Source organism: Ostrea edulis, chromosome 2 (assembly GCF_947568905.1).
Source record: "Ostrea edulis chromosome 2, xbOstEdul1.1, whole genome shotgun sequence".
NCBI lineage: Eukaryota > Metazoa > Mollusca > Bivalvia > Ostreida > Ostreidae > Ostrea > Ostrea edulis.
Genome location: NC_079165.1, coordinates 33,419,379 through 33,443,608, shown reverse-complemented (window position 1 = coordinate 33,443,608; position 24,230 = coordinate 33,419,379). Strand labels below are relative to the sequence as shown.

Genomic DNA, 24,230 nt, shown 5'->3' with positions numbered 1-24,230 from the left:
ATAGAAATGCGGTATGCATGTAGGTAGAAATTTTAATTATTTTTTTTGTTGCACAAATCAAGACACTAAGCATAATTTGTAATAACCTGAGAAATTTCCTGTGTATATCATAAAAATATACACAACAACCGATCTCTTGGCCAGGTAAATTCCAGGTAGATAACATTGACCATGGATAAGCTCCGCCCACATTCAGTCATCCGTGGAGCAACCGTACGGTGTTTTTTGGGGGGTCTTTAAATTGGGATTCAAAGTTTTATATGAGAATATATAGGAAATGTGAAGGGGGGGGGGGGGGGAATTTCATGTAGCAGAGCCACACTAAATCATATCAATTTTCAAACGTTCCCAAGTTGTGTGAATTGAATTTTTTCATGGACCTTGGGGTTAGGAGATCAAAATTTACTTAATACATGAACACGGGGAGAAAATATTTCTAAAATCTTGTTTTTCCAGAGCAGCATTTCCATGTTCGTCATTTTGATATTAACCATCCTAATGTTGTGTGGATTCAAGTTCGGTTACGTTATATATAACCCAATGAGGCTAGGTTTGGGCAAAAAAAAAAAAATCAAGGGATTAAAGAGAAAAAATCTTGAAGGTCAATGGTAACCCAGGTGAGCGTTGTGGCACATTGGTCTCCCGTTTTATTTGTCAGGGATTTTCAACTTGTCCCCCCCCCCCTTTTTTTTTTAACCCCGACTTTCATCGAATTATTTCATTCAACGTTGCAAATAGAAGGATGACCAATGAAAATTTTAAATCAAGTGTATGATTAAAAGTACAAACACCATGCAGATCGTAATTTTCATTACAAGGACACCGTAGATGAAAGCACAGGGGCTAAGCCCGTCTGGGCCCGAACTCTGTGATACCATAAATATATGTCTCTATTTATATGGTATCACAGAGTTCGGGCCCAAACGGGCTTAGCTCCTGTGGATGAAAGCGATACATCGCACTTTCTAGGATTTCGATCAATTCACCACCAACAAAATTTCACATCATAACATTTATTCAGTTTGATTGAGTTGACATATAAGCTTGAAGTATATACGATTCGTTGTCGACTGAAAGCGCATAATTTCACCATTGACAAATTCTGAGCCCTATTACATACCCCACACAACGGTGAACATACAACACACCGAGTCTGAAAGAGTTCTCACCTTGGAGTTCTTCACAATATCAAAGACAAATTCCAAACACTGCCTCAATATTGAGCAAAAACGTCTAATTATTAAAATTTGCAGATACAGTATCAGTAACTTAAAGAGTGAAAGGGAATTGTACATATATACTTGGTTCCAATATATACTGCATAGGTCCATTTTTCAAAGTTGGCCAGCTTATTTTTTTTTAATCACATATTCATTTTCCCTAATGATGAACCCAACCGTCATTCTGATAGTGATCTGAAGTCAAGAATGATAACCAAAACAAAAAATATATACCCAACCCCCAAACAAACAAATAACACTATGTAAAGAACACGTGTTTACAATACAATGAATGGATTTTAGTGTTCAACTTGATAGTCAGATAGTCACGTGACAAATGTGTGTGTGTGTATATATATATATATATATATATATATATATATATATATATATATACATGAACACTTACAAACAGGAACTATATTCCCTGTCTAAAGCAGTGTAATACTTGGAAATGTTATGTATAAATTGTAATATTGATCAAAGTATTATTAGAAATTTCCATTGGAAATAAGTAAAACTGTGGACATTTTACATGATAAATTGTGTAGTTTTCCTACATCAGTACAATCAATCTCAAATGCATCATTAGATGAACAACGTACTCATTTTACAATCATTTTAATTAACTAGAGGATAGTAAAGAGCAAAAAGATTCATCCGCGATAACTTTCATCTGTTCATCCCTGAATAAAATAAGTCCTTACAATAAAAAAAAGTAAAAGTAGAAAAGACGTAAAATAAATCTACATAGAAATTGAGATTCTTAAAAACAACGAAGTTACACCAAATATGATTTGCTAATCTCATAAGACAGTACCGCAGGCCGATCACACATGCACTCTATGAAATATATATGGTTGAATTGAGAGAATCAATGGAAATAAATTAGTTTCTAAGATGAAAAATGTAAACCAATGTGAAGATGGAATAAATGCATTATTTGATCGATATAGTTATTACACCTTGTACACTGTGCTTTGTGTATTAAGTAAACATGGACTAGTCTAGTGCCTTCATAGAATGGCATTCAATAATTCACCTCTCTTCCACGACAGATTCCTCTGCATGTTATTACATACACTAACGTAACCTGGATACTATCATTTGAATGCTTTGGCAATCTCTAAAGACAAGACATCGTCACATTGAGAATAGTGGGCCTTGGAATAAAGCACTCGCCTGGCGCACAAAAGTCATTAAGCCCATCTACAAAATGTAATTTGTCCTGTAAAATTCTGTATCAAAAAAGTATACAAACGGATTTTCTGTGCATACATACATACATTGTGCGTTATAATTCTTATCTTACAGTCTACAAAACAAGTTGATTGATTTTTCAATTGGAAAGGTGGCAAAGTCCTGCCATCACGTGTCAGATAATTATGCAGACTTATCAGATAATCATATCAAATTGTCATTTACAAGTAATTATGTTGACTTGACAGATAATTTTTGTCTAAATGTCGAATAATTAAAAAGTGTTGAAACAATAATATGATTTCAAGCCCAAAATGTAACATCCACTTAACAACATAGAAATAAAGATCTGACAAATTACAGATAATTATATCGACTTGTCCGATCGTGGTCTTGACTTGTCGATGTCAGCATTGGTATATCAGTATTACAAGATAATGAAAAAATATAAATGATATTTTTCCCGAGAAGTCTACATAATCATCTGAGAAATCGATATTATTAACTGACAAGTCAACATAATTATCTGACAAGTGATGGCAGACGTATGCCGCTAAACAATGGGAATGAAAACAAAAGAAATATCCACACAGTGAGACAACAAATCTGGAACATCTCGTTCTGAATTATCACATTGCATATGAAACAAAACGACACTTAAATTGCATTGATTACAAAGATTTTAAGAACACTTTTAGGAGGAGTGCTAAACATGTTCACATTCCTCAATACTGCAGGTGAGTGTCTGTGAAGCACTGAGTGCTGGTCCGTCTACAGTTTGCAACTGCAGCAAACTTTGAGCGTCTACATGTGACGTAATTACTTCCCCGTTTGGTTGTACCTCTGATGTCACAACCGCTAATACCAAAAATGGACTAACATCCGAACTGTACCCTGAACTACCAGAGGAATTCCGACTACGCCAACCCACCAATGACTCAACGTCTGATCCCGAGGGTCTTTGTCCATGAACACTTGCTCTTGCCTGGCGCTGGTTTCGCCTTTGACGTCTACGGCGCTCGCGATCGGCTTCGGCGCGATCACTTGGTATATAATGTTGCGGAAGTTGATTTGGCATACGACACATTTTCTTGATTTCATCAGCAAAACAGCACACGATGAATAACAACAAAAAACACACACAGAATGGAATTAGTAAGATTAGACCCACAGATTCCATTTGTAAAGAACCTGAAGACTATCAGTATCCGATGGAAGACACTGGGTTTCTCTGCAGCAACCGTGAATTCTGACTTCAGATTTATCTAAAGCCGGCTTTCAATCCAGGTCCTGCAATGAAAACAATACGTATATATGCACTGCTGTAAGATCGGTATGAAGCATTTTAAGATGGATTGGTGTTTTGCTAAGATTGAACAGACTGGCAGATTAAAATAGGATCCTTCACACTCCCGTATGTCGAAATATGGGAACATGAAAGATCTAATTATGGCAGATAGCAAGAGGCCCATGGGCCACAATGCTCACCTTGGTCACATGGACTCTGCTTTTCTTCAGTGGATAAATTTAAAAGACTTGTTGAGCTCTTTTCAGACGAAAATGTTAGACCCCATGTTATGACCAACCCTAGCCCTACAGGGTCGTGAGTTAACTAAGTTTGAATCCACACAACATGGATGAATCAATATCGATATAACTAACATGGTCTTGCTGTTACGGAGAAGAAATCTGTTTACAAGATTATCATGTAAACTTTTACCCCCACCGAACCCCACGGTCTATTTAAAAGAAAGAATAACTTAAATTTACACTGCTTGGGTATATGATTTAGTGTGGCTTTGTCACTCTTGAAACAAATGGGTTTTTTTAATTTCCTGTACATATTCTCATAATATAAAACTTGGAATGTAAGCTCAACCATTTGATTTGATTTGAGTTTGCTGTTTTCCGCCACACTCAACAATTTTTCAGTTATCTGGTGGCGCCCAGTTTATATTGGTGGAAGAGAGAATCCACATACAATGTACCTGGGAAGAGACCACCGACCTTCCGAAAGTAAACTGGGAAACTTACCAGCGCGAGCGGAATTCGAACCCGCGCCGACCAGAGGTGAGAGGCCGTGTGATTTTGAGCGCGATGCCACGGAGGCCCCAGCTCAACCATAGTCAAATATAGATCTGCACTACAATGGAATGGTTCGTGGTCATCGGTTCTTGAGAAGATATATTCCCACGTAAAATGTTTATTACTATTGTGCGGCTTGTGTCCCACCACACATCCTGGAGACTATATGATTCAAACACACTTGAATTAATCTACACTACCTGAAATTAATTTCCTGTTATTCATGGACTGAACATTGTTCTTGAGAAGATTTTAAAATTTTCTCCATACATATATTCCCAAATGAAACTTTGAATCCTATTGTGGTTCAAACCTACCCCCCAAGACATTAGTATATCTAAACTTATATCTGCATTACCTGAAGATGTTTGCATACTAATATGATTAATATTGGCTCTGCATACTACTCCATCAAATTGATTATCTCCCCTTTGAAGAGGAAAGGGTCCTTCATTTTAACAAACTTAAATTCTCTTCGCCTAAGGATACTCTGTGCCAAATTTAGTTGGAAATGCCCTGGCAGTGGTTTTGTTAAAAAAAAAATAGTAAGTTAGTATGTGGAAACTAGTCCTAGATTTGCATTATTGTTCCTAACACATTTAAACCTATTTGTGATAGGAAGTGGTAAAATTCTTTGACATCACAATTTTCTATTTCTACCTATTAACAATGATTAAATGAATTGGTTTGCACTTTCATTAAATTGAGAGAGAGAGAGTCTATATAATGCTACGAATGAATCTGTACGCTAGGATTTCTAGTAATATTATACATAATGTTCTATCGCTAAAGTGATGATCTATGCGCGATGAATAAATCTCCGTACGTTTGGATTTCCCGCTACAGAGCAGTGATCCACTCCTGCCTCGTAAGAGAGGAGCGGATCAAAAACTAACGAAGGTACTTCTGGTAATTTAAAATTGAAAGTTGCAAGTTATGATGAAAGGGATGGTGCCCTTTATTTGCTGAAATGAATAATTTATAATCGACCTACTCCATGCATGACACACCATGACATCATTTAACAAAGATTCCCCGTCGAGCACCTAATGTTTCATGTTCCATAACAATCCGGCCAAGATCTACAGTTGAAATAGCCCCCGAGTCTCCAAAAAGATGTGATCTCACTTATATTCTTAGTTCGTTTGCAAATACGAATTATTCAACTTACAGAATAGAAGCTATATCATAATTAGAGTGCATGTTACATAATATATAGCATACATGATACAAACCTTTCCGCGTCACATGGCCTTCTCAGATCGCTGGATTTTATTCTCAGTAAAAAGACTGATACTAAGATTGAATAAATTGCTGTGGTGGTCAAATTAAATCAGCTGATGCCAATGGTAGTTGAATTCAAGTGTCATTTCACCTATCGCTGCATTTACATACCGCTCGCCTGCCGTGGGTAAATTTCCATTGACCTGCCAACCGCCTGTGTTGTAGCCTAAAAATAGAATTTGATGTAAACATTGGTAGCTGAGTCGATACATCTATCCAGTATTATACACATGTACTCAAGACTGCATCCGTGGTCGTACCTTTATGTCCCCGCGTGGATATTGCCTGTTTATATACCTAATTACACTCCACGCTTCAGCGCGAGGGGAATTCCAACTTGCACGTTGGGGTACTTGCAGGGATATATAGCCTATATACAAATGTATACACTATGCCTCTATACAGATATAAAAATTATTTATCTATTTGTAAACACATCTAAACAAATATTTTTATATAAGACAACGTGCATATTATTGATTTTGAAATACAGCAAATGTGTGCATAAATAGCTTTCATATATAGATCTATATAGAAAAAAAATTTTAAACATTTTTTAAAAAATGGTATCACGCACTGATCACTCGTTTTTGAAGCGCTCTCGGTCACATTTTGTAGGTCAAAAATAAAGGCGAGATATAATTAGATCAATTAATTAAAGTAATTCACGTGCAGGCGTTAGCTAAGAATTTTGCTTGTTTAATTTATTTCATAATATATATACATGTATATTCAACTATATATCACTGTATTTTATCATATAATGCAAATGTGTTAAATATATATATATATATATATATGTGTGTGTGTGTGTGTGTGTGTGTGTGTGTGTGTGTGTGTGTGTACACTACAGGCCAACAGGATGTAGAATCGGGGGTGGGGGTGGGTGGATATAGGGCGCCCTTCACTTTCTTGACAATTATCATCATCTTTTATTTTCAGATGCAAATAAAGATATATTGGTTGAATACCCCCCTTCCCACCACCAGTTTTGATAGTTTTAGTGAATGAGAAGAATATAAGCTTGAAATTTATGATTTGAACTCATCATGTAGCGAAAGATGACCCCCCCCCCCCCTCAATTCATATATTCGAAGAATTAGGGGGAAAGGGGATATGTATTAGCTGACGAAGACGTGCCCTAAATTCTTCCCTTCCCCCACGATTTATGATTTTGAAGTTCGGGCGAAAACCCTTTAATATAAGTGTTATTCTATTTTTTGCTTGTCAAGTGAAGTCAACTTTCAGCCCCCCCCCCCCCCCCCACCACCACCACCACCACTTTGATATATGACTGAGCTATGTGCCTAGTGCATTCTGATATTATGCAACGAATTATAGATGTTTGACTAAAATCGTTTCGCAGACTCTTTTCGATTACCAACATTGATTCTTTAATTATAACTTACGGATAAGTTTCTCTCATCTCTCTGGTTGGTTTTGCGCCATGCAAAGCGTGCTCTCTCTCTCTCTCTCTCTCTCTCTCTCTCTCTCCAATGAAACCTGATTAGTGAGGACGTCCTCACAATGTTTAGAAGAGAATACACGTATATATTATCGTAAAGGCAAAAATGTACTGTGTATATACCTATAAAAGTTTATCTAATACTCTCTTTCGAATCGTGAAAAAAAAAAATGGTTTTGAGAGAGAATATTAGTGAGAACATGTCCCCACACCACTTGTCCTCACTATTTAATATTTTGTATCTTTCACATGATGTGGATCACGTTTATGGGGACGTAATTGTGAGGGCAGAATTTTGCCCTCATAGTGTACTTTCTGTCCTCACAACTTCTGTCAAATGGTTAAAAATTGTCCTCACTATACACGTTTTCTCTCTCTCTCTCTCTCTCTCTCTCTCTCTCTCTCTCTCTCTCTCTCTCTCTCTCCATAAGCTTTTAAAACCGTAAGAATGTTGCACTGGTAAACAAAGTTGTGATATTCGATGAGTCATCCTATTGACAATTTTATGAAATAGGATCAGCTTGTTGCATTCGCTTCCAACATGTAAATAAGTAATAGATATATACAGGACCGGTCGCGGATCCATAAACTGGTCAGTACGAGGTTAAATCCCATCATATAGTAATTTCCCCGACTAAAATGGTCATTGTCCCCAAAACACCGCAAATTAACCTTTCTCGGTATAAAAAAAACCCACACTACAGGACTCCGCCACTGCACATGTACATCTTATATGATATATAACGTGTAACAGCTCTCGTTATCTAAACGTTTTTGATTTGAGCTAATATTCATTGTTTCTTTCTCACATTTCAGCACACATGTTTGAGTAAAATACTAATAGATCATAAAAGACGCATTACGAGACGGAGCAAAAGGTGGACCATGAAACCAGCAACATCGATATCACAAGAGTAAGGACGTGGGGTTTTATCATCGTGTCTGAAAGAAAGAGACCGAAAACGACGTGGAGGAAAACGGCGGAAATTAAGAAAACAACGACGATTTAAGCAAAGTACAGGCCAGAATAGAAGAGACTTCTGCTTGACAGAGAAAACTAATAAAGAAATGTCGATACTCATCACCCGCGTAATGGTTGAATTAGATATCTATAATAATTCAAAGATATCAATAAATTTGATGCGCGCAACAATTCAATTAAAGATGCGCGCAGTATGCTGAATTGATGCTCGCTAAAATGGAATTGATACTCTCTTCAAATGAATTGATGATATCAACAATTGATTTGATGTGCGCTATATAATTCAATTGGAAGAGAGCAATACAATAAATACGCAATAATTGAATTATTGCTCCCATCAAATTGGTGATTTCAGTAATTTAATTGATGCGCGTAATAATTCTTTTAAAGATAACAATTATTCAATTCAACATACACACAATTGAATTAATGATCTCTTTAAGTTGAATTCTACCACTTTGATGTGCACATCAATTCAATGGACGAGAGCAGTAAATGAATGGATGCGCGCACCAATTCAGTTGATAGGAGCAATAATTCAATAGATGCGCGTATCAAATCAATCATTGCGCGCAATAATTCAATTGATGCTCGCATCAATTCAGTTGATGAGGGCAATAATTGCTTTGATGCGCACATCAATTGAATCATTGCGCGCAATTAATGAAATAATTATATCTTCAAATGATTAATGATATCTTCAATAATTGGCGTATACACATGTATGTTAATTTGACGCTCCGTAACCGAGCCATCTTTGAATTTAGCAATTACAAGATACGCTTTTGGAGTTAAATATCTTAGCAATACATCTGTATTTTCTTTAATGATGAATTTACGAAAGAATATTTGTTATTGTATATCGCCCCGTACAACCCCTTAATTTTTTGTATCTAGTCAAGGACCAAACATTTTTATGCTATAGTTGCAGCTACTAATTTAAAAAAAAGAAGATAATAACACTAGATAATAAATTCTAGGACACATCAATATATGTGTATAGGGGCACCGGAAGATATTTCATCTTGGAGAGGCATATCGGTCACGGAAGGGGAGGTGTCGGACTTGCTTCCCAAGAGTTGAAATAGTGATATTTTGTGTGTTTATTGTCATTAGGTTAACAATATCAGCATCAATCAAACAAATAAAGAATTACATTTTAGGTCACTTGGGGTTATTTATTATCAGGTGTGACTGATTTACTCAGGTGACCTATATTGCTATGGGCATACGTTCGTCGTCGTTCCTCGTGTGACGTATACCCCTTTATTTAATCTTTTGAAAAACTGCTGCAACCACCCTTCAAAACTAAAGTGTATATCACATTTGATAACTTGCTAGGATATTTATTGATATATGTCATTACCAGTACATGTAAATAAAAAGAATCGCAAAGATCTAAACACTAAAACTATAGCTGCCATTTTCATTTATCATGCATGGTTTTTTCCATATTTGGTAAGTGGATGATTATAAAAATAATTAAAGGTGTATTCAACTGTTTTGATTTGTTTTTCTTGAATTCATAAGAAATGTAACCCGACTAAGTACAACAGCTTTCTTCACACGACAGCGCTGGTGTCTTGCCTCCACCTACTGTGTTCTGATTGGACGATGGTCAGTCAAAACAATTCGTTGAAACGTATAGTTTACATTTATTTATGATATTCCTAAATTAATAGTTTTGTATCGAATTAACGAAATGTAAAATACACTGTAATTGACGGTATTATAATCATATATTTCGTGTAATATAGTTCTTATTCAAATATTGCACACAATAATTAATCCAATCTTACAATAATTGAATTATTACTTGCACGTAATGAATCCATGTGCATTCTATAGATTAAATGATTTTTTTTTAAAAACTTAATTGAATTTTAATTTGCATTAGTTGATGAGCTTTAGAATTCAATTATTGCGCGAATTCATCCAGCATTTATGCATACTTTTGAATCAATGCAATCATATTAAAAAATATCAAAATTAATGCTACCAATTTTTAATTAAAATTTTCTTTATAGTACTAAAAGGTGCTATCCCTTGGGGTCATGATTTGAACAAGCTTTAATCAATACTCTCTTTTTGCATATTCCTAGGAATATGATTAAACATGGCATGGTTGCTGTTTAGAAAAAGATTTGATAATCTCCCAAATAAAAAAAATCCCATAAAAAGATACCCCCCCCCCCGACAATGATCTGAACAAACTTGAACTTACACTAACTGAGGATGCTTGCATAATTATATGACTAATCACGACCCTGTTCTTGACAAAATTGATTTTAAAGATATTTTTATATATCCCCATGTAAAACTTTGACCCCCTATTGTGGCCCCCATCCTATCCCTAGAGATCATGGTTTGAACAATTTTAAATCTACACTAATTCAGAAAGCTTTCACATAAGTTTGTCTTTTCTGGTCCAGTGGTTCTTTAGAAGATGACGCCATATTTTCACAATTTCTCCAGTCGAGGCAGTGAAGAACCATCAACGAGCATGTAAGAAAGTGGCTTGGTGTACTCCCACTTTTCACCTCAATTCTACAGCAGACCAGCCAAGTTGAAACTGCACATAACATCAATCGCTGAAGAATTCAAAGTTGGGAAGGCACGACTTGTATTGACAATCGAATATTGTTTTACATCCCTCTCGAGAATATTTCACTCATATGGAGACGTCTCCACTGGGCCAGAAAAGTTGAAATTTACATAAAAGCAAGTGGAGATTCAAGTTTGTAAAAATCACGACCCCCGGGGTTAGGAAGGGGCCACAATAGGGAATCAAAGTTTTACATGCGAGTGTATAGGGAACCAAACTAGGCACAAAGCATCCTAAGATGTAGATTTCAGCTTTTCTGGCCCAGTGGTTGTTGAGGAGATTTTTAAATGACCCCACCCTAATTTTGCATTTTTGTGAGTATCTCCCCTGTGAAGGGGGCATGGCCTTCATTTCAACAAACCCAAGGATGATTTGTTTTAAGTTTAATTGAAATTGACTCAGTGGTTCTGGAGAAGATTTTTAAATGACTTCACCCTATTTCTGCTCCTCACGAAAATATGATTATCTCCGTTTTGAAGGCAGCATGGCCAATTCATTTGAACAAACTTGAATCCCCTTTACCCAAGGGTGCTTTTTGCCACGTTTGGTTGAAACAGGCCCAGTGATTCTGGAGAAGAAGATGAAAATGTGAACAGCTTATGCCGACGAAGACGCCGACAGACAACAGACAAATTTTGCATGATCAAAAAAGCTCACTTGAGCCATCGGTGCAGATGAGCTAAAACTGTCACTTGAAAGATTCTGATGCACAAGATTAGTGTAGAAGGAAAACAGACCCAAAGAAAAAACAAGACGGGCCAGAGCTGTTAAACTCACTTGGCCAGAGTTGTGAAGGTATCCACATTTCAAATTTAATTCAATCCCTGTTGCAATCTGTGTGACAGGCGAAAATAACGAACAGTGATCAATCTCATAACTTCTATAAGCAATACAAAATAATGAGTTGGGTAAACACGGACTCCTGGACAGTGGACACACCAGAGGTGGGATGAGGAGCTAAGGAGAAATGAGCATTCCCTGTCGACTGGTCACACCCGCTGAGGACCCTATATCTTGATAAGGTAAACGGAGTTATCCGTAGTCAAAATCAGTGAGTCAATAATGGCTTAACAATAGGTATGAAACACGTCAGACAGCACTTGACCCATTGATAGGTTGTATTGACAAACTAGATCGTTATAACGACCATAGAATTTGCGAAATGATGACTTTAAACGAGACCCCTGCATTATCATCTTGTTTGTCAGTAGCCTGTCTCGATTTAACAAGAGGCCCATGGGCCACATCGCTCACCTGAGTCACCTTGGTCCATATCAGAAGATTTTCCATATCTATTTGCATGTAAAACCGTAGTCCCTATTACGGCCCCAAACCTACCCCTGGAGGTCATGGTTTTTGCAAACTTGAATCTACACTATGTCAGAAAGCTTTCATGTAAATGTGAACTTCTTTGGGCCAATGGTTCTTGAGAAGAAGATTTTTAAAGATTTTCCCTATATATTTGTATGTAAAACTTTGATCCCCTATTGTGGCCCCATCCTACCCCAGGGGGCCATGATTTTAACAAAATATCAGAAAGCTTTCATATAAATCTCAGCTTTTCTGGCTTAGTGGTTCTGGGAAGAAGATTTTTAAAGATTTTTCCTATAGTATGTAAAACTTTGATCCCCTATTGTGGCCCCATCCGACCTCCGGGGGCCATGATCTTAACAATTTATAATCTGTACTATATCAGGAAGCTTTCATATAAATCTCAGCTTTTCTGGCTCAGTGGTTCTTGAGAAGAAGATTTTAAAAGATTTTTCCTATAAATTTGTGTGTAAAACTTTGATGCCCCCCTTGAGGCCCCATCCAATCCCCTTGGTCCATGATTTTAACAAACTTGAATCTGCACTATATCCAAAAAAAAAAACAAAAAAAAAACCGAAAAAAAAACGAAAAAAAAAAACCCAAAAAACTTTGACCCCCTATTTTGGCCCCATCCGATCCCCGGGGGCCATGATTTTAACAATTTAGAATCTGTACTATATCAGGAAGCTTTCATATAAATCTCAGCTTTTCTGGCTCAGTGGTTCTTGGGAAGAAGATTTTTAAAGATTTTTCCTATATATTTATATGTAAAACTTTGATCCCCTATTGTGGCCCCACCCGACCTCCGGGGGCCAGGATTTTAACAATTTAGAATCTGTACTATACCAGGAAGCTTTCATATAAATCTCAGCTTTTCTGGCTCAGTGGTTCTTGGGAAGAAGATTTTTAAAGATTTTTCCTATATATTTGTATGTAAAATTTTGATCCCCTATTGTGGCCCCATCCGACCCCCGGGGGCCAGGATTTTAACAATTTAGAATCTGTACTATATCAGGAAGCTTTCATATAAATCTCAGCTTTTCTGGCTTAGTGGTTCTTGGGAAGAAGATTTTTAAAGATTTTTCCTATATATTTGTATGTAAAACTTTGACCCCCTATTGTGGCCCCATCCGACCCAAGGGGGCCATGATTTTAACAATTTAGAATCTGCATTATATCAGGAAGCTTTCATATAAATCTCAGCTTTTCTGGCTCAGTGGTTCTTGAGAAGAAGATTTTTAAAGATTTTCCCTATATATTTGTATGTAAAATTTGATCCCCTATTGTGGCCCCATCCGACCCCCGGGGGCCATGATTTTAACAATTTAGAATCTGCACTACCTAATAAAGCTTATCTATAAATTTCATCTTTTCTGACCCAGTGGTTCCTGAGAAGAAGATTTTTTAATGACCCTACCCTATTTTTACCTTTTCTTGATTATCTCCCCTTGGAAGGTGGCCTGGCCCTTTATTTTAACAATTTAGAATTCCCTTTACCTAAGGATGTTTTGTGACAACTTTGGTTGAAATTGGCCCAGTGGTTGTTGAGAAGAAGTTGAAAATGTGAAAAGTTTACAGACGGACAGACGGACGGACAGACGGACGGACGCCGGAATACGAGTGATCAGAAAAGCTCACTTGAGCTTTCAGCTCAGGTGAGCTTAAAACTGATAATGTGCAGAACAAGCTCTTGCGTATCGAATAAGTTGAAATATATACACACCATATGCAGGTGATAATGGAATACTGCTACATAAAAATGGGAAGCTAACGAAGGAAAACCTAAACTCATCCCGTTTGTCATAAAGTTGAGTCACTAGTTTGCCGTTATTATCTATTCTTAATAAAATATTTTAAGTTGTGAAGCAGAAGTGGACGACTCTGTGGCGTCTTTTATTTCGAGTTCACAGGGATACATCGAATCAACAACATTGTTAATAGATAAAATGTCGTCAATATATCTAAATGTTGAATTCAAGGCTAAAACAAGAGCTTTTCTCTTCTCACGTAGAAGTTTTTGAATAAATTCTGCTTGATAGGAATATAAAAACAGCACAGCTAAGAAAGGAGCACAATTTGTGTCCATGGGAATTCCAACAGAATATTAGGAGACCTGATCACCAAAAACTACGAAGATATTGTCAGTGAGGAACTCCAGCATATTTTTAATTTCATCTTCAGAGTATTTGTGCGTGGAATCAGAGTGGTGTTTAACAAAGTAATTTTTTAAATGAATGATCACTAGATATGAATATTTCCGTTGTCCATTTTTGTTGATTAAACAATTGTCTACGATGTCAAAAAGTCTAGGCTTTAATTCATCGCAAGGAATGGTCGTGTAATGTGTTGAAAAGTCATACGTTTTGTTGTTGATTTGAGGAAAGTTTTGCGATTTCAAAATTTACCAAATGTTCTTTAGAATTTTTTAGAATCCACATTTGATTTACACTACTTCTGGCATATGTTGTGACACGGTACGTTTAAAGTTTCTCCTTCACAGCTGTTCATATTTTCGTGAGGAGCAGAGATAGGAGCTTGGTAAAACCTTTACTGGATCCAGCAATGTATCTTTGTTTGTAAGGGTTTTTATGAAGTTTAGGAATCCAGTATAGGTACGGTAACTCATATTCATCCGATCCATTGGCTGGGATATCAAATGTGTCTAAAACTGAAGCATGATTTTGAAGAATTTCATCTTTGAAAAGGCAGTTGGAGTATGAGTACGATTACCAAATGTGGAATTAATGCCAAGTTCGTTTGAAATACAGTTGTAATAATGAGTCTTTCAAACAAAGACAATGCTGTTACAAGCTTTGCCAGCTGGAACCAAAACATATACCTCATATACTAGTAACCCATCTCATTCTTTTATCACTTCTGGTTTACTAAACACAAAGGATAGGTAGTACGTACTTTTGTTTTGATGTGTCTAATGCGGGATTTTAATATTCCTCTTACACTTTTAATCTATTCTGACAATGTATCAATTTCTTCTTTTTCATATTTAGGCCATCGTCTGGCATAATCTTCGACAGAATTCATGATAGAGATGAAGTTCTGTCACCGATCGAAAGCCCGAGGTCATTTTGTAAGATGTACTCCCAACACCATCAAACTTGTACAGAAAGAGCCTGTCAGAGACACCCGTGTGTGTGGAAAGAGGGCAACACTAGAGCACATCCTCTCTTCATGTGATGTGGCCCTATATACCGCAAGGAAGGTACACTTGGAGAGACACAGCTAAGTATTAGAGAACTAGCAGATGTGATGAAAAGGGATAGAAAAACCATCAAAAACGTCCTTAGGGAAAGACAACACACGTACAGTTTGTGAAACCAGTGGAGTGTGTAAGCACTATCCCCATTCTTTTCAAGTTTGGTATGAAGCATCGTTGGAACAAGGGGGATATAACTTGTACATTTTAGTATTCCTGCACCCTAGGGGCGGGGCAAAATTTAACCAGTTTTCAAAAATCTTCTCTACAACCTCACATCTGTAAAAAAAAAAAAAAAAAAAAATACTAAGTGCACAATCGTGTAGAGTAGGAAGGTTTCTACCAAATTTGCAAGTTTCATGATCCCCGGGAAAGATGTTCTGTCCCCAGAGCAAGGCCAAACTTAGTTTTTATGTGTAAAACATTTAGATAACATCTTCTTTAGTTTTAGTGATATTAAATTAAAACTTAGTAAATATTTAGAAAGAGCAGATAGTCCTTTACTAAAGTTGTAAATTTCATGATCCCGGGAGTTGGGGGTTTAGTATCAGGGTGTGGCCAAAATTGTCAGTGACTAAATGTGTTAACTATTGAACATTTCTAACTTCTTGATAACTAACATTCCAAATTTTATTAAATGTTGTATGAAGCATCGTTGGGACAAGGAGGGGGGATATATTGTAAATTTTAGGACTCCTGCACACCCGTGGGCAAAAAAACCTGTCAAACTTCGTCCAATTCAAATGTCTTTTTCTCTACAATCGCACGTCTGTAATACAAACTACATATGTAAATAGATAGTGATGCAGGGCAGAAAGGCCTCTACCAAGTGTAAATTTCATGATCCCCGGGGTAGAGGTTGTGACTCCAGGGCGGGGCCAAACTTCGAATATAGTGTTTAGGTGTAGAACATTTGAAAAACATCTGTTTAAAACTATTTATTTAGAATGAACAGGTCGTTCTATACTAAAATTGTAAATTTCATTATCCCAGTGGTAGGGGTTTTGGTATCAGGGTGGAGCCAAAATGATCAGTGAATGAATGTTAAAAATTGAAAAAATTTAACTTCTTCTTGATAACCACCATTCCAATTCTTTTCAAATTTGGTATGACATATCTTTGGGATAAGGCGGACATAAATTGCAAATCTCAGGACTCCTGCTCCCCTGGGGTCTTAGAGGCAGGGCAAAAACCGCCAAATATTGAACAATTTTAAAAAACGTTCTTCTCTATACAACCGGACATCTGTAAGAAAAACTAAATGCATAGTGACGTAGAGCAGGAAGGTATCTACTAAAATTGCAAATTTCATCATCCTCTAATTGAGAGATGGCCTTAAAACGGATGTTCCCTGTCACAGTAAACGTAGGTGTAGCATGCTAAAGAACCATCACTGCTCATTGACTTCGTACTTAATTTACGATGTTTTTGTGAAACGGTGCCCAGGGCAGAGTCAAACTTGGTGTATATGTGTAAAACATTTAAATAATTTCAGATCTGTGTGTTATACTTAAGAAAGTTATGTTCATATACATGATTAGTTATCAAACAACAAAGTTTTCGAAATACATGAAAAATTCTTATGTGAATCTAGCTGCAGAATTGTAGCACTCTGAAAAAAAAATATTGGGACATATTTCTGATATGTACCAATATTTTTTCAGAGAGCTACAGTTCTGAAGCTAATATGAATTTATCTGAACCGAGTAACCTATTTGATTTCATCCTATATAATGTTTCTGCTGCTTCCTTTAAAATCATATGATGTAATGACCTTGATTCATCATTGGAAAGTTTCAAAATATTTGAAAATTTCATTTCCTTTTGATTGAAAATCAAAATCTCCAATAGAGTCAGCTACATTTCGATACAATTTTTCATAGTATTGTTTGGTTGTTTTCAATGTGGTCATAAACACTTATCACCATTTTCTGATGCTATACATAGAATAATTTTTATTCATTTCTTGACTCTAGGCTACGAAAGTACTGTATCTGTAATTATTTTAGTGTAATTCGAATTTTAGCGGCTTTGGCGGTAAGACAAGAGCGCTGATTTATAGTAACGAACGCTAAAATATGAAATTTTCTATTCAGTCATTCTCATACATAGAAGAAACACTAAATCATGATTACGCCAAATAGTGTTTCGGCTCCGATTGCGCCAAATTTTAGATACGCTAAAATACGTATTGTATAGGATTTTCTTTTTCAACTTTTCTTGCCCTGGACCTTATCAATACCAGCCAATTTTGGTTTTCTAATATCTTCCAATTCCTTCTTTATGCCTTCAAGACGTTTGTTTTTAAATTTTGGTTATATACCGGTAACCATGATCAAGTCCGTCGACGGTTCTTATTCATTCTGGAAGTTTCTCTTCTTTTTTTAAATGAAAAACATCAAATGCATTTACCTCTAATTTCCATAAGATGTGTTTTTAAAAATACCTTATAATTCACTGCAAATACAATAATTTCAACACCAAGAATACTATGTAATGGAATTGCATAACGTTCCTTAACATGTTGCACCCACTATTACATGTAACAACATTTGCACTTGTATAAAGCATTAATTTTTTTTTATTAAGTTCTCTTTTTAAAAAAAAATACATGTACTGGAAAAATATGACAAGTAATATATAAACTCAATATTAGATAAAAATATCTTCCATCTACCATAAAACTGCTCTTTAACTACATAAATACTTTCTCCACAAAATTTATAATATTCAACACCCCCCCCCCCCCCTTTTCCGTCAAAAGAGGGATAACTCTGTTTACATCTTCTTACCTATATGCAGGTGCTTTCTGTCCGACATATTGACTTCGATACGCTAAAGTGTTTTACAATTCCTTCCAAGTAGAACATCAACTTTATTTAAGGATAATTTGTGATGTCTCCCTGCTAAACAGTCCATAATAGTTTGCTCGTTCTTATTCTTCCGCTTCTTTTTCGCGCCTAAAACTGTCCGACACCATTCTCCGTAACCAGTTGATGAAAGTAATAGATATTCAAGGATATAATAAGCCAATGTATCTAGATGTGCAGAAATGTTTTTGGTTTCAGAATGAAGGGGGTTAGGGTACATTTGGGGGGGGGGGTGTCAAATGGGGATGGGGTTTAACATAGAACTCTATGGGACAAAAATTAATTGCAAAATTCAACAGATATTTATTACTTGACAAATATGATATTAAATAGAGTCCTGGGGTCTTCAGAAATGATTAGAGAATGACAGGGCCTACAAATTAGTATCAAGGTCAATTAATCCCAGTGATCTTGATCTCTGACCATGAACATAAAAACTGGTATAACTTTAAAACCGGGACTAATAGCAACATGGACAAAAGGATGACAGGACCTACAAATTAGTATCTATAGTAGCATAAAACTGGTATTACTTAAGAACCAGGTCTGATAGACACATGGGGTCTTCAGAAATTATGAAAGAATGACGAGATCCACAAACAGTATCAAGGTCACGTGAATCCAGTGACCTTGATCTCTGACCTTGAACATACAAACTCGTATAATTTTAGAACTGGAATTGATAGAGACATGGACCTTCAGAAATGACAAGAAGATGATAAGACCTACAAGCTGATATCAAGGTCAAGTTACTCCAGTGACTTTGATCTCTGACCTTAGAACATAAAATTGGTAATACTGAAGAATTAGGTCTGATAGAAAAATGGGAACCTCAGAAATGATGAAAGAATGATGAGATATACAAATCAGTATCAAGTTCAAGTGACTCCAGCGACCTTGTCCTCTGACCTCAGAACATAAAATTGGTATTACTTAAGAATCAGGTCTGATAGAGATATGGGATCTTCAGAAATTATGGGAAAATGTTGAGATCTACAAATCAGTATCAAGGTCAAGTGACTCCAGTGACCTTGACCCCTGACCTTAGATCATAAACTTGATATTACTTATGAACTAGATCTGATAAAGAGATGGAATCTTCAGAAATAATAAAAGGATAATGGGATTTACAAATTGGCATCAAGGTCAAGTGACTCCAGTGACCTTGACCACTGACCCTAAACATAAGTTTGGTATAACTTTAGAACCGGGACTGATAGAGACATGGAATCTTCAGAAATGATAAAAGGGTGCAGTGACCTACAAACTAGTATTCCCATTGACCTTGATTAAGAGGATGTTGAGATCTACAAAATAGGATCAAGGTCAAGTGACACAAGTTTTACTGAAGGATAAAAAGGGAGATTTTTTTGAAATATTTAAAAATTAAAGCCTTCATGAACTAGATTTTTTAAATGAAGTTAAAATTGACATGGATTTTGTCACTTTTATACAGCCAGTACTTCGTTTGAGAGATTTTATAATCGGTAGATTATAACCATATCTTGTTATCCTGAAGAATCTGAATGTTTAAGAAAAACTATCACACATTTATTGACTTGTACAGTATTTCTTTTTTTATTCAACACGTCAACAAATTCGTAACAACATTCTCTGCAGAAATTGTGATAATTTTTCAATAGTGTCGAGGGATGAAATCAATGCTACCATCAACTACATGCACTATTTGGTTTTACACTCAATGTCATATATTCATTAGATGTATATGTTAATGAAAGCAAAACATTGAGGTTTGAGGAAGTTAAACAATAGAAAGCTTTCAATTGTGACATCACAGTAGAATGACACAAAAACATAACGTCAAACGTAAACATTTCGTAACGTATTTTAAAACAAAAACGTAAACATCAAGTGAAATGCAAAATTGCATTAGAATGGGAATAATTTTCTTCCCAATTGTTATTTGTGACTGTTATATATTTAAATGTTGATGCTGAAGTTAATGATTAACGATCTCGCATATTTTCAGTTATTTTTACATGTAATAGAGCTTTCTTGCTTGTGCCATTAGAAGTTATCTTCTAAAGGGAGACAACACAGTTGTCAACCTGCACGTGAGGGAGACATCACGAATTGTCTCTCTCCCTTCACGTGACCAGCCCTCAACCAATGAAATTGACTGTATTATTCTGAAGCCTTTGAGCGAGCACATCTGCGCAGGATGTTACAACTACAAAGTAAGTATTTTTAATGGTTCAATATTGATCTCATTGGTGCAAACATATTACACATCTATTACTGAACCCTATCCAGTTGAAAAATTTTGTGTCAATTCAAATTTTGAAAGGGTTTGGCTAGGACTATATTTTGTGGCGGAAGGATTGATTAATCAAAAAGTTCTAAATCTGCATGATATTACAGTTTCTGTTTCATCCAATATAACTTCTATTTTCATACTCCTATACGTGTATTTCAGTTCTATAATTTTTGATACAAGTAGTTGAAACTTGGAACTAGTTCAAATGTTGTAATTTATTTGGTTGATATATTTTTCCAAACAGAACATCGATTCTTTAAAAAAAAAAAAAAAAGATTAATTTACTCGAAATTTTGTATAAAACTTCAGTATTTTGGCCAATAATTCAAAAATTAAAAAAAATTAATTATCAGTTAACGTTTTATTGTTGTATTAGCAAAACATCATGAACTGCAGGCGAGATGTGTATCAATTTTTTAAGTTCAATATTACGTATGAAGGTATATTGCAAAATAATGACCGCGGCATTCCTTTGATCATCGCAATAACTGTGGTAGAATTGTGAAAAAGAGTTTCCCCTGTCGAAATAAACACGTGAATTTTCCAAACTGAATTTATTAGTACCGAGCCACTTAAATGTTACGTAATACAGAATTACTGTTTATATTTGGCTCATAAAATCATATCCCTACATGTATATTATCAGACTGCAGTGTAAACACCCCTTTTCTTTTTCTACTCGCACCATTCCTTCTCGTGCATCGCCAAAACGGCAGTCCTTCATCCGATGTTAAAACTTTTGAAACATGTAATAAGGTTTCTCAAAAGCGATATAATGTGATGCCCACAGCTGTCACCCTGATATAATGTGATGTCCACAGCTGTCACCCTGATATAATGTGATGCCCACAGCTGTCACCCTGATATAATGTGATGCCCACAGCTGTCACCCTGATATAATGTGATGCCCATAGCTGTCACCCTGATATAATGTGATGCCCACAGCTGTCACCCTGATATAATGTGATGCCCACAACTGTCACCCTGATATAATGTGATGCCCACAGCTGTCACCCTGATATAATGTGATGCCCACAACTGTCACCCTGATATAATGTGATACCCACAGCTGTCACCCTGATATAATGTGATGCCCACAGCTGTCACCCTGATATAATGTGATGCCCACAACTGTCACGCTGATATAATGTGATGCCCACAGCTGTCACCCTGATATAATGTGATGCCCACAACTGTCACCCTGATATAATGTGATGCCCACAGCTGTCACCCTGATATAATGTGATGCCCACAGCTGTCACCCTGATATAATGTGATGCCCACAACTGTCACGCTGATATAATGTGATGCCCACAGCTGTCACGTTGATACAAGAAAGAAGTGAGGGCAATGGAGTTTGAGCAGGAGCAACAGGGCGACAGCCATCGCCCCATTAATTTTGCGGAGAGAGAGGGTATGATAAATTCATGTCATATGACGGTGATCTGGCCCTAGGATATGACGTATTTACAATTGCATGACATGTAATGACACATATACTATTGCAATCAAATATTGTACATGCCCTTAAACTTTTTTTTTCAATTTTGTACCATCTACCAGTTTCTACAAGAAGACAATTATTATAAGTTTTTCAATTTAGTAAATGTGATCCTATATATATCTAGGCAAATTCAACAGATAATTTTCTAGACCAAATTGCCAGGTAAATATCAAAATCATAAAAAGGCCAGGAAAACGTCAGATATTTCGGACTACATCGTCACTAGCCACGGTTACTGAGTCCCGTAGAACCTACCCTACCGCACGGAGACCATAGGCGTGGCTTGCGACGATGCAGCTTCATATATAATTGGCAATACCGGTATGTAAATTAGTGTTCCACGCTATTTTACGATTTTTATTTGAGAGATTATGTACACCCATTAAGAAATACTAACAATAGTTGTTTTATTCACCTTTTCCATGTCACACTGTTTCACTTTAAGGTTGATCATTTATTCATTCTTTCCTCATTATGGGGTTGATACACATATAAACATAATTTTAAAATTACATGCAATACATATAAATTACAAAATAATGAAAAGAGGAATCAAAGAAATCTCCACAAAGTCACACAACATACAGTTTCACACAGATAAGTGAGGGCGGTTGGTGAATGATTGACCCTGACTGGCAGATGTCGAATGTAGCAGTGATATTTGGCTGCAGTGTCTAATAAGAATTTGTAGTTTTTGATTTGAAAAAAGGTTCATATGTGTTCGGCAATCGGTCCAGGAGGATGAGGCAAAGTTCATCATATGTAAGACCACGTAGTTCCGCAGGGAGATCACAGCGATAGTTGTTTGCGATGTCGTTCCACCAGTTGTCTTAAATATCGAGGATTACTGAGCAAAAACAAACAACATGCATAAATATGGTAAAGAAAGACACACCACAAAGTTGACAAATATCCAGAGCTTGAGGACGATTGGTGAATAAGTTTGCAGATGAATTTGCACATCGGATTTCGAAACAATTCTTAGGCGTATGCCAAAAATGATGAGGGGTTGTGCCTATTGAAGACTGCAACAAATCGTGAGAAAGTCATCAGATATTCCGTGGCATCATATATCTCTATTGATTATGTTAGTCGCAGATCTCAACGTGTTTTTTCAAGATAATTTGAAAGGAAAAGAACCGTTCTCTATCCATTGATGTAGATAGTCCAGGAGATAGTGGGTATTCAGGAGTTTGAGAACGTTAGGTATGAATCCTCCATTGTTGTTGTTTTTTAATTCCATTAAGCATGAAAATAGTCTAATTAAGATATTTGATTTGGGAAAGTCTGACAGGACATCCGGGACTGTCGTCCAATAAATTGGAGTCTTCGTACTTTTATTTCAGCCGAAATTGAAAGATTTGAAAATTTTATTGAGAGGGGGTTACCCACTTCAATTCAACACTGCAGCTACATATATATATAATTGGCGATATGTAAATTAGTGTTCCACGATTTTATTTGGAGACTTTATGTACACCTATTAAGAAATACTAACAATAGTCGTATTATTCACCTTTTCGAGGTCACAAAGTTTCTCTTTAGGGTTGATAAAATACGTTGCAAAATGTTCATTCCTACTGCGTATGATGCTTTCTCTTTTATCTTTCCCACACGAGAACAAAAGCAGTTTCAGTTGATACTTGCACTCTTCAAATCTTAATACATACCAGATAGGGTCCATCACGTAGTTAACATAGTGGCCTAACCCCGCGGCGAACCTAAACGCTAAATCTGTTGGCGTATCGGCGAAATAGGCACGGCTTAGTCCCCATATAATTCCAGGTAAATATCCCGCCAAAAACATCACCGATATCACGGATACTTTTTTGAACGTGTTTGTAGCACTTCTGGTCTTGTAGGAACCTATGGTTTGCAACTTGTAACGGATAAAGTACAAACTATGGCCGATTATTAGAATATTCAGTACGTATATAAAACAGAAGACATGGCTGACTGCGTTCGTTATCTCCATCTTGGCGTAACGGTTACATGCTTTGTCCGGCGATAAGTAGCAGTCCCGTATGTAGCTTAGAGTTATGGAAAGTACCCACAACACTAGACAAATAATGCAGACGAGTCTTCTGGTCAGGATTTGGTAGTAGTCCATAGGGAGTCGGAAGGCCAAAAATCTGTCGAGATTAAAAGCAGTTATGGTGAAAAAAGACACCTGGGTAAAGAAATGCACCAGAAAACTTTTAGTTCCTTTAGA

General features: G+C 36.3%; 1 long non-coding RNA gene across 1 annotated transcript; it reads right to left on the bottom strand.

Annotated features, from left to right (window-relative positions):
• Positions 1-997: 997 nt before the first annotated feature.
• On the bottom strand, positions 998-6,156 carry LOC125681528 (uncharacterized). Its single transcript, XR_007372263.2, has 3 exons — positions 6,050-6,156; positions 5,741-5,955; positions 998-3,710 (listed from the first exon to the last, which is right to left on the bottom strand). It is a non-coding gene; the product is annotated as an uncharacterized LOC125681528 (long non-coding RNA).
• Positions 6,157-24,230: the final 18,074 nt, after the last annotated feature.